The sequence below is a fragment of the Portunus trituberculatus genome, chromosome 41 (assembly GCF_017591435.1).
Source record: "Portunus trituberculatus isolate SZX2019 chromosome 41, ASM1759143v1, whole genome shotgun sequence".
Classification (NCBI taxonomy): domain Eukaryota; kingdom Metazoa; phylum Arthropoda; class Malacostraca; order Decapoda; family Portunidae; genus Portunus; species Portunus trituberculatus.
The window spans coordinates 38777416-38789915 of NC_059295.1; the positions used below are offsets into that span (position 1 = coordinate 38777416).

The following is a 12500-nucleotide window of genomic DNA, read 5'->3' on the forward strand; positions in this document are numbered from 1 at the left end:
GAGAGGGTAGCATGAGGACTCCGGAGTGGTAGAAAAGAGTGATAGTTCTTTATAAGCTGCTAAGAGGAGAAGGAAGAACAGGAGGAGGAGGAAGAGGAATAAGGAATACAAAGGAATACAAAGGAAAGACCAAACAACAACAGAGCCTGGGGTCCTTACTAGGCTGCTTGGTTAACTATTCTGTACTAGCTACACAGTGTGAGAGACAGGACAGGAAAGCAGAAGGCTCCTCCCCACCCACCCATCCCACCAGCCGAAGCCGGCCGGAAAATGAAAGGCACCATGTGGTATTGAAAAACCAAATGGAATTTTAGAGGATAGAGAAAAGAAGTTGTAATCTACGTCTACTCTTGTTTGTGTGGGACTATGTAGGTGCTTGACGGTTATGTAGTGTGATGAATGTGCGTGTGGGTGGAGTCACAGTGTGGATGTCGGAGGGTGGTGCGGCAGCCTTGCCTGGCGCTTTCAAGGAAGGCAGCAGTCAATCAATCCGTTCACTCCACTGAGTAAGCGTACTTTCCCTTGGATACACTGATTTCCCCTGCAACATTGATCCCTGGTTGTCCCGATGGTGATAAAAATTAACAGGGCCCTAGACAAACACAACCCGTCACAGGTTAAGAGGTGGTGCGGCAGCCTTGCCTGGCGCTTTCAAGGAGGCAGCAGTCAATCAGGCCCCAGCTCCGTTCAGTCCACTGTAAAGTGTACTTCCCACTAAGGGGCCCGCACACTACATGGTTACCCCTGCAGCAGTGACCCTGGTACTTTAATTCCCGATGATGATCACTACTGTCAGGGCTCCTGACTTTCCACAGCCCGTCACAGGTCGAGAGTAGTAGTAGTGACCGTTAACTCGGGGCTGTCTGTGTCGTGTAAGGAGGGTAAGTGTATTCGCGAAACACCCGCAATTCACGATCTGAGGCATATTTCTTTATGGACGGCGCAAATTACTCGGAGATAAACAGTGACAACCGGGGATTAGTTTCGAAATATTTGTCAAGACGAATTTTGAATGTCTCAATAGTACCTGAATCAACTACGTTCGATGGCAAACCGTTCCAAATATTGATAATGCGATTAAAGAAAAAATGTTTGGCTTCGTTTGTTTTAAATCGCTTTCCTATTACCTTGAAACCGTTGTTTCTGGTGAAATTTGACCGGTCAAGCGTTAGGAAGTTATCAGGATTCATATTCGTAAATCCCTTTAAAAATTTTGAAGAGTGTGATAAGGTCCCCTCGTAATCGACGTTTGGAAAGAGTAAATAAATTTAGTTCTTTAAGTCGTTCCTCGTATGGTTTATTACGTAATCTTGGAACCATTTTAGTTAATCGACGCTGTATTCTTTCTAATTTTTCAATGTCTTTCTTATAATAGGGTGACCAAAATTGTACGTTATATTCAAGGTGCGGCGTACGAGCGAATTATATAAAGTTAATATTATCTCTTCCGTTTTGAATGTGAATGATCTTCCGATAAAGCCGACTAATTTATTTGCGATTTTCACAACTTCGGTGCATTGATTACTTTGTTTGAGGTCAGCCGATATTACAACGCCAAGATCTTTTCTCTCTGTACGCTCTTTATGGAAGCATTCCCCATTGTGTAGTTCGCTCGTGGATTACTATTTCCAATATGTAGAACATGACATTTGTCAAAATTGAAATTCATCAGCCACGTTTTAGACCATTCGACGAGGGTATCTAAATCGTTCTGTAAAAGTTGACGCTGAGTTACTGAGTCCGCCCTGTTTACAATTTTGTATCATCTGCGAATTTTGATACTTTACAGTTAATATTTTCCTCGATGTCGTTTATATATATGATAAAAAGAATCGGTCCCAAGACTGATCCCTGAGGAACACCACTACTTACGCTGGTCCATTCTGACGATTTACCGTTTATTACTACACGCTGTTCATGGCCCGATAGCCAGTCTTCGATCCATGTAACGAGATCGCCAGTTATACCGTGAGCTTTTAGTTTATTGATGAGGCGTTTGTGGGGAACCTTATCGAAGGCTTTTTGAAAATCTAAATAAGTTATATCAACTGCCCTAGTGTCGTCGAACAGATTATATACGTGATGGAAAAAGTCGAGTAAGTTTGTAAGGCATGATCGCTTGTTCCTGAATCTGTGTTGAGAGTCCTTGATGATGTTATTACTTTCGAGGAATGCTACCGTTTTGTCTCGTATAAGCGATTCCATTAGTTTTATCGGTCTATAATTTTGAGCTTCAGACTTGTTACCTTTTTTAGATATAGGTGTAACGTTCGCGAGTTTCCATTCGTCGGGTACTTTTCCAGTATTTAACGATTTACCAAACAGTATCGAAAGTGGTTTAGCTAATTCATTTTTAGCCTCTTTTAATATTCTTGGAGAAATTATATCAGGGCCCGGCATTTTGTTTACTTTAATTTTACTGATCGCTTGCAAAATTTCGTTTTCTTCAAATGTGCACGTATTCAGATAGACGTTATTACTTTGAATGCGAGGAGTCGGCTGTTGTTCTAAGTTAACTTCTTCTGTGAATATGGTTGAGAAGTAGTTATTTAAGATATTTGCCATCAAGGTATCGTTTTCAGTGTACTCGCCGTTTTGCATTTTTAATGGACCTATTACTGATGGTAAGGTCTTTTTCCTTCTAATGTAGTTGAAAAATTCCTTGGGATTAGACTTACTGGAATTTGCAATGTGAAGCTCGAGGTTTTTCTTACTTCTCTTGATGAGTGCTTTGGTATTTCGGCGTAATCGGTCGTGTTCTATCTTATCACTGTTTATTTGAGTGAGCTTATATTTCTGAAATGCGCGTTTCTTAGCAAGGAGGCTATTTTTTATTTCCGTATTCCACCACTTCGGTTTTGAGTTAACGATCGAGCGCCTATTTCGTAGTGGAACAGATGCATCTACTGCTTTGTTAAGATTGGATGTAAATATTAGCCATGCTTCGTTAATACTTATGTTTCCCGAGAGCTCACTCCAATCGCTTTGCGCAAGAATGTTTCTAAGTTTTCTATAGTTGGCCCTTTGATAGTCAGGTACTTTTTCTTTACTTTCCTTTATTATAGATTTATTTTCTTGAATACTGAAAGTAATCACCCGGTGGTCACTGCTACTGAACTCAGGTCCTACTTTTACATTTCCGACAATGTTTTCATTCGTAGTTAAGACAAGGTCTAAAATATTTTCTCCTCTTGTCGGCTGTTCTACTAATTGATAAAGGCTGCTTTCGAGCAAGTTCGCGTATAAACTGAGTCCTGTATGTGAGTTTAAAGGATCGCCCCATCTACGTATAGGAAGATTGAAGTCACCAAAGATTACGGTTTCGTTTTCGCAACAGATTTCAGCTATCTGTTCATAAAGTTGGTTGTCTACTGCCGTTGACTGACTTGGAGGTCTATAAACAATACCAATTACGATTTTGCGGGACTGGAGGTTAAGCTGAATGAATGACGCATTTATATTAGCTATTTTCGTGGTGGATTTTGCAATTGGGTGAAGATTAGTTTTAACGTACAGGAGTACCCCGAATCCTCTCTTTCGTTTCTTTCACAACTGAATAAACTGTACCCGGGTATTGAAAATTCGGCCAAAAAGTCTCTGTTTACTGTATTAATCCACGATTCCGTTACGCCGATAACGTCATATTCCTCCATGGAAACGATTTCTTCAAGATCCTGAAATTTATTTCTGATACTGCGAGCATTTACAAAGCAAAACTTGACCAAATTTTGAGTAGATGGGGCCGTGTCAGCATTAACATTACTATTTACGTTGTCCCTGGCCATGCTAGTTGGCTCGCGTTTTTTTGCCAGGTGAGCAAGGTGAGGAGGAGGAGGAGGAGGAGGAGGAGGAGGAGGAGGAGGAGGAGGATGAGAAGAAGTAACAAGTAGAAGAGAACGTCAGTCGACCTATAAGCTGGTTCTTTGTGATAAGCTACACTATGAAAAAAAAAAAATAACGATATGTAAGATAGTAAAGGCGAAAGCGGAGGAGATGAAAAAGTCGTAGGAGGAGGAGGAAGAGGATGAAAAGTTGAATGAGGAGGAGGAGGAGGAGGAGGAGAAGAAGGTATAGTTGAGGATGATGATCATGAAGGAAAATAAGTCAAATACCAGTGAGCGAGATTTTAAAAAGAAAGAGATGAAAAAAAGGAAACGGTAAGGAGAAGGAAGAGCAGGTTTACTTATAAAAGATCGAAAAGTTGTTGCAAAAAGAAAGCAGATTTTGATAGTAACAATACATATCACAAAGACTGAAGTAGAAAATCATAGCTAATACAAATCTACTGGTGAATACAGATGCTATATACTATTTGTAAGAACAAGAGTGAAAGTGAAGCTGTCTATAGTGGGACAAAAATCAAACAACAACAATTAAAAAGAAAAATACCGCAAATAGATAAAGCTAAAAGAAAACCAATAGTCCTGTACATAGCAATTCCTGTATAAAAACAAATGTATACCAACCAGTCAAATGTATCTAATCACCCTTGGAAAGCTCCCTGTTGACTACTGATAAATGATACTTCGTGATGCATAAACCTGGAAGAGAGAGAGAGAGAGAGAGAGAGAGAGAGAGAGAGAGAGAGAGAGAGAGAGAGAGAGAGAGAGAGAGAGAGAGAGAGAGAGAGAGAGAGAGAGAGAGAGAGAGAGAGAGAGAGAGAGAGAGAGAGAGAGAGAGAGAGAGAGAGAGAGAGAGAGAGAGAGAGAGAGAGAGAGAGAGAGAGAGAGAGAGAGAGAGAGAGAGAGAGAGAGAGAGAGAGAGAGAGAGAGAGAGAGAGAGAGAGAGAGAGAGAGAGAGAGAGAGAGAGAGAGAGAGAGAGAGAGAGAGAGAGAGAGAGAGAGAGAGAGAGAGAGAGAGAGAGAGAGAGAGAGAGAGAGAGAGAGAGAGAGAGAGAGAGAGAGAGAGAGAGAGAGAGAGAGAGAGAGAGAGAGAGAGAGAGAGAGAGAGAGAGAGAGAGAGCGTGTGTATAGTAATAAATGGATTCTTCAGCCAGTTGGTAAGAAGAGCAACAGCAGCAAAGGACGGATGGATAAAGGGGACAAGACACACATGAGAGAAAGGGTGAGCGAAGGGTGAGGATGAGGGAAGAGTACCAAGTAACGAGTGTATGTGACGGAATGGCGTATTGAGGCGGACACCTGTAAATAGACTGGCGCGCGAGGCGGAGCGAGGATAGGGCGAGGGCATTGATCTGGGCTTGCTGTAGGGAGGGACACTATATACTGGGAAGGGAACCACGGGACTGATCGTTACTGGGAGGAGGTTAGGAAAGTGTGCGTGTGTGTGTGTGTGTGTGTGTGTGTGTGTGTGTGTGTGTGTGTGTGTGTGTGTGTGTGTGTGTGTGTGTGTGTGTGTGTGTGTGTGTGTGTGTGTGTGTGTGTGTGTATCCTGGTAACGTGCTGGAAATATTGCTCCTTTTGAATTCACTCTGTTTAAAAGAGCCGTTTGAGTGGATACTCCATACATGGGCGGATAAGGTCCCTGTACATAGTAAGGAGTTGGGTGGGGAAGGGGGTGAGAAAAACTGGGAGAGACCTTTCAGAACACCTATCTTCGTAGAAGCTGTTTTAGCTAGAGATGAGATGTGGAATTTCCAGTTTATATTATAAGTAAAGGACGGACCTAGAATATTCAGTGTAGGAGAGGTAACAGTTGAGTCATTGAAGAAGAGAGGATAGTTGTCAGGTAATTATCGTTTCGGTAGATGTCTACTGCCTCCTCCTCCTCCTCCACCTGTTGTTGTTGTTGTTGTTGTTGTTTTCTTCATCATCATCATCATCATCATTACATGTATTATGATTATTACTAATAGAATAATTAGTATAATCAAATAAAGCAAAAAATACTACTACTACTACTACTACTACTACTACTACTACTACTACTACTACTACTACTACTACTATTACCACCACCACTACTACTACTACTATACTACACCTCTCGTTAATGGCAGTGGTGGCGGTGGCTATGGCGGTGGTAGTCCTGCAGCTAGTACTGAGGCCATCGTTATTAACACCATGAGCGGCCCCATCGATTGGCACTGTTAGTCATGTGGTGCCTTGGAAACGAGGAGGAGAGCCGTGTATGGGTAGAAGAGAAAGTGAGGTAGAGACAAGACAAGCAGCTTTACCAATCCACTTACCACTTCTTTATCTTGTCTACGCTACTTTTTCTTTGTCTCTATCTTACTCAGTACTGTGTGTGTGGAGGTGGGGGTGTTTAGGCGAGGTTGGTGATAGCGAAAGTGGATGTCAGCCAAAGTGGAAGTTTATTACCACTTACCTATTTGTTTATTATGTGATTATACTCGTGTGTCGAAGAGGAATCGGGGCAGGGAGAGGAGGGAAGGCTGTGGGTTGAGAGGGAGGGTAGAGGGAAGGTTCCTGTATTTAGGAGGTTAAGGGAGCAGGGAGTACAGGTAAAAATTGAAGTGTCTAAATGTTTTCGTGTGTGTGTGTGTGTGTGTGTGTGTGTGTGTGTGTGTGTGTGTGTGTGTGTGTTGTGTGTAGGATAAGGGGGTGGGTGGGAGGGTGGTAAAGGTTAATACACAAGTCAGTAGTGAGTTGGTGAATGGCAAACAATTGGATTTAAATATTTATGGCCTGTCTCGAGTCATGATTTAATAAAGTGAGTTGAGATAAGGCAAATAAAACCCCACTGACCTTTATTTGGGTTGATGGTGGTGGTGGTGGTTATTATTGTTGTTATTATTATTGTTATTATTAATATTATTATTATTATTATTATTATTATTATTATTATTATTATTATTATTATTATTATCATTATTATCATTATTATCATTATTATCATTATTATTATTATTATTATTACTATTATTTATTATTTAGATTATCATTATCATTATTATTATTATTATTATTATTACTATTATCATTATTATTTAGATTATCATTATCATTATTATTATTACAATCATATCATTATTGTTGTTGTTGTTGTTGTTATGATGAATGCGTTTCCCAAGACCTGAATGAACCTTTTAAGGAGAGAAAACAATTATTGCCATTTAGTAATCCATTCATTGTGTGCAAGAGAGAGAGAGAGAGAGAGAGAGAGAGAGAGAGAGAGAGAGAGAGAGCGTACTGTATAATCACACCTGCGAGAGACAAACGGAGCAATATCTTTCACTGGAACGCACACTAATCAAAGTTGAAAGCCCCACACTCTCGTACTTATCCGCGCCGCCAATCTGGGGTAGTGGGATCTGTTACATGTACATCACGGGTAATATGGAGTCAGTAATCAGTAAATTCTACCTGGAATTGTATTCACCTGGGTATCTTTCCTTTGATTACACATTTATACACCACACCTCCTGGGGGGCAGCAACTGTCTGGCTTACTCACCAACCTGCAAATTGACTAAAACAGAATACAGTTTCCAGCGCATACTATTTTTTTTTTATTTGTCCTTGCTTGATGGTTAGTGGATAGTACATTCGTGATCAGAAATCCTGTAACCTGTCGCTGTCCTGTGATTGCCTTGTAATTCATCAGTGTTTATGTTACATAATCGCAAATATTTTAGTTTCCTCAGAATCCAGGTTTATTTTCCTTAGAATCTAACTAACCCCTTTGCATCAATTGTCATGTTATGTAACCATATCTCCTCAGATCTACTTGATCTACTTGGAATTTATCATTTGTCAAGTTGTAAGGTGATTTGCCAGCTGATGACAGGACGCAAGATGGAAAGCAACTGATAAAAAGATAAGGAAAGGAACCCGTGACATGACAAGAACTACATCGATGAGGGGGAAAAGTATATGATAATGAATTATGTTAAGGCTGTTAAAAAGTTCGGGAAAGAGTGTATGATGTTAACAGAATATTCACAAGGACTACACCACTGGAAAGGTAGAAAACACTGGAGGGAATAGTTCAAATGAAAATACATCTGTTATCACTGTCGTTACTCTGGTTATTAAGTCAATATTCACCTCTGACCACTTTTTCAAACATTTCGGCGTCTTATCTCGACTGTCAGACCATACTGGAAGTTATTAAAGTTTCTAAGATTGTTTTTTTGATTGCATTGATAGTTTGACAAGGATTATATACCATCAGTGGGAAAAGTAGCCATGAAAGTCTGATTAATCATCTCTATGGCATTTGAATGTGAGTGAGAGTTTAAAGTGTTGCACAATACAGGTCTGGATCATCAAAGTAAATCACTGCTCTTCCTTTCACAGACTGTAAGGACAATTACACCCACGAGATTCCAAATATGTGCTACAATGTTCTATTCGATAAGGAGTTTAAGAATATGTGTAGTTTAATCTTATGGGACGTACCTTGAGGAGACCAAAAGGGTATAGATAAGCACGCGGACTCAATCTAAATCTTACTATTCTAAAACACGGTGACGTCACAAGATGCGGTGAGGCAGTCTGAAGAATATGGCATCACTCCTTGAGGTAACGGTACCCGAGTATCCATTATGTCTTGTACGTACCCATAAAACAGGTTTGATATTTGTAGGATGACTGAAGCGGTTCTGGTGTTTTGCACGTAATGACTCAAGGCTCACGCATGATGAAGTTGTTGAGTGTGTGTCTAGGTATCAAAACTGAGCACATTGGTAGGTGATTCCGTTAAGTCTTAGAGAGAGAGAGAGAGAGAGAGAGAGAGAGAGAGAGAGAGAGAGAGAGAGAGAGAGAGAGAGAGAGAGAGAGAACCAGGTATATATTTAACCCCCATTTATTATCCAAAACTAAGAAGTAACCCGGTCATTACTCCCTGCGAACGGACACACGAGTACTGTGATCCCAGAACTGACACCACTCTTCAGGTGTGTACCCACGGAGAATATGGTATGCTTCTTGTCTCTTGTGTAGAAGGAAGCTACATGTTTTCTTAACGCTTATTGACACATTTAATTGTATTTCATTAAAGGTACCCAACCCATTAAATCTGGTACTAATAATGAAGTAGGAAGTCTGAAAAAAAGCAATGTTGATTTAGTTCATAACATTTAATCGTGCTTCATTTAAAATATCCACAATAATTATTATATAAATAGACACAGTGGTAGCTTGCATGCGAACTGAGACAAAGGAAAGAGAAAAACAAGAGGAAAAAAAAATAAGTCCAACCCATAAAATTTGGTACTAAGAATTAAACTAGAAAGTCTGGGCTCATCTAAAAGCGTAACGTTAATTCAGTCCAGCACTAGGCTTGCTTCTCGCGGCCAAGACTGAGTGAGCTACTTAAATCTAGGTTGGCATACGCTCAGTGAGAAGAGTAGGAGAAAAGAGCCACGCGGGACCTTCGACAGCGCTCATCGTAAGATAATAACGTCTAGACCCTTGCTAATGCCTGGCTTACCTTCACCGGGCCCTTCAGTAAGACACACACACACACACACACACACACACACACACACACACACACACACACACACACACACACAGTCGTGGAAGAAACAAAGAAAAAGCTGCATCATCATATTTTCAAAACTTAATGAAACGAAAAATATAGGTATAAATTTAGAATATTATTACCAAACTTTTTCCTACTGTTTATTCCACCCTCCTCCCCCTCCCCCCCTCTCTCTCTCTCTCTCTCTCTCTCTCTCTCTCTCTCTCTCTCTCTCTCTCTCTCTTTTTCTGTGTGTAATTCACCACGGTTTCCCGCTGGTCACCCAGCCAGTCTTTCCCATCACGGAGCGAGCTCAGAGCTCATAGACCGATCTTCGGGTAGGACTGAGACCACAACACACACTATACACCGGGAAAGCGAGGCCACAACCCCTCGAGTTACCTACTTGCTACACATTTACCTCGTCGCACCCGGGACCTTCTCGGTTGAGCCGAGTGTGCTACACTACGCGGTGTGTGTGTGTGTGTGTGTGTGTGTGTGTGTGTGTGTGTGTACATATTATAGTAAAAATATAATAATAATGATAATAATAATAATGATAATGATAATAATAACAATAATGATAATAATAATGATACTTTAATAGTTATAGTAATAATATCAATAATAACAACAGCAATAATAATAATAATAATAATAATAATAATAATAATAATAATAATAATAATAATAATAATAATAATAATAATAATAATAATGATATTATTATTATTATTGTAATAATAAAAAATAATAATAACATAGTAACAATTTATCAATATAATAGTTGTTGGTCTGAAAATATACAATGTGTGTAGGAGAAGATTGTGTGTGTGTGTGTGTGTGTGTGTGTGTGTGTGTGTGTGTGTGTGTCAGACCACACCAAGGTGACCTCAAGTCCCACATTTTTGGGTGTAAAGTTTACTTGCCTGCCCTCGCGCTGACCGTCTTAATGATGAGAGCAGTAAAAAGAACACGATGGAGGGACAGGGGGTGAAGAGGGGAAATATTTGACTGATGTGTTCCCTGTGACTCCACTCTCTCTAGACCCAACAGAAAGAACATTCTCTCTCTCTCTCTCTCTCTCTCTCTCTCTCTCTCTCTCTCTCTCTCTCTCTCAACGTATATACATTTACTTTCTCTTGTGTCCATTACCAAAACAAGTGTGTTTATGAGGTGTGTTTGCATTTTTGGGAAACATCATTATCATTATTGCTTTGTATTGTTGTCGTTGTCGTTGTTGTATTAGTTTAAGTAGTGATAGTAGTAGTAATAGTAGTAGTAGCAGTAGTAATAGTAGTAGTAGTAGTAGTAGTAGTAGTTGTTGTTGTAATAGTAATAATAGTAGTAGTAGTACTAGGGATTGTTGTCATTGTTATTGTTATTGTTTTCTTTTGCTTTTATCATCATCATCATCACTATCCTCCTCCTCCTTCTCATCCTCCTCATCATCATCATCATCATCATCATCACCATCATCTTTAGTACTAGTTGTTGTTTTTAATGTTATTGATGTTCCATTTTTTTCATCATCTTTATCACCATCATTATCATCAACAGCAGCAGCAGCATCTTCACCATTATTATGATCATCACCATCACCATCAATATTATCATCATCACCTCTACCATCACCGCCACTACCACTACCACCTCCACCACCATCACCACCACCACGACCACCACCACCATCGTGTGTTCTTGAGACGCTGTGATGGGAACACTTGCCTAGTTAACGCTGAACAAAGGTGAGGGTCAGGTACGTACATCACCCACGGCAACTTTTACTCTTTAGATAAAAAAAGAAGAAAAATGAAAACAATATATTTAAAAAGAAATCGTTATTGTTATCATCGTTATAATTTTCTTTGTGGAGGTTCCCAAAGTCATTTCAAATATGACAGGAGTATTACTTCTTCCTTTTCTTTTCATTTTTTCTTCTTCTACTTCTTGTTTTTGTTCTTGTTCTTGTTCTTCTTTCTTTTTTGTTTTTAATTTTCTTCTTCCAATGATATCGTTATAATCCTCCTCCTGGTCCTCCTCCTCCACCTTTTTCTTAGCGTCATCATAATTCTCCTCCTCTCCTTCTTCTCTTTCCATCATCCTCTTCCTCTTCTTTATCCTCCTTCACCTCCTCCTAACCATCATTATTATCATATCATTATCATCATCATCATCATCATCGTCATGATCATGATCATCATAATTAACAACAGTAGCAGTGGCAGCAACAGTAGCAGCAGTAACAGTAGTAGTAGTAGTAGTAGTAGTAGTAGTAGTAGTAGTGTATCGGAAAAAGTTGGCACCAGTGTATCGATAGGAGTTGTACACCAGTATATTGATAAAGACTGCTGCCTTGGTGTACCAGAGAAAGAGTTGCCACGTGTAGAAAGGAGAGTATTAGGCCCACCACGGTTTGAGATGTGTAGATCGCTTGAGATGAGGGAAGTCGGAAACACTCACGAACAGATGATGCGTCTATTCTAGATATAAATACACACACGATGATTACGAGCACCCACACCTTGCCTTGCCTGAGGAGATGATGTGTGCCCTACACGGAAGCTGGACAGAGAATGAGAGCGAGAGAAGGTGAATGTGGGTCAGATGTCCCGGGACGACGCTTGAGTCATGACCTCGTGATTGGCCAGCGCCGTGACGTCAAAATGAAGGCTTTAAAATGATAGGATGCGGCACGGCTTGAAGAGCAATGTGGCCTGCCCACAAACTTTTAACTTCTACTTTCTTTCATTTTCTCCATACTTTATCTTCAATCTGTCCAACCCCTTGTTATCTCTCCTCTTTCTACTAAAAAGCAAAAAGCAAAGGCTTGAGGAATATGTGAGGTGACAATGGAATGTAGGGTGTGTATGGAACATTCGCGAAGCGTGGGAAGCTCAGGCTTAATATATAGAAATGAAATACATGAAGATATATACGATACACAAAGACACACAAGCTTAATATATAGCAATGAAATACATGACGAAAATATACACGATACAGAATATATATATATATATATATATATATATATATATATATATATATATATATATATATATATATATATATATATATATATATATATATGATACAGTAGTAGTAGAA

General features: G+C 39.8%; 1 protein-coding gene across 1 annotated transcript in view; it reads left to right on the forward strand.

The window, feature by feature from the left end:
• The window catches only part of LOC123516938 (CD109 antigen-like), a 142396-nt gene that overhangs the window by 52314 nt on the left and 77582 nt on the right, over positions 1 to 12500 (forward strand). The window lies entirely within an intron of this gene.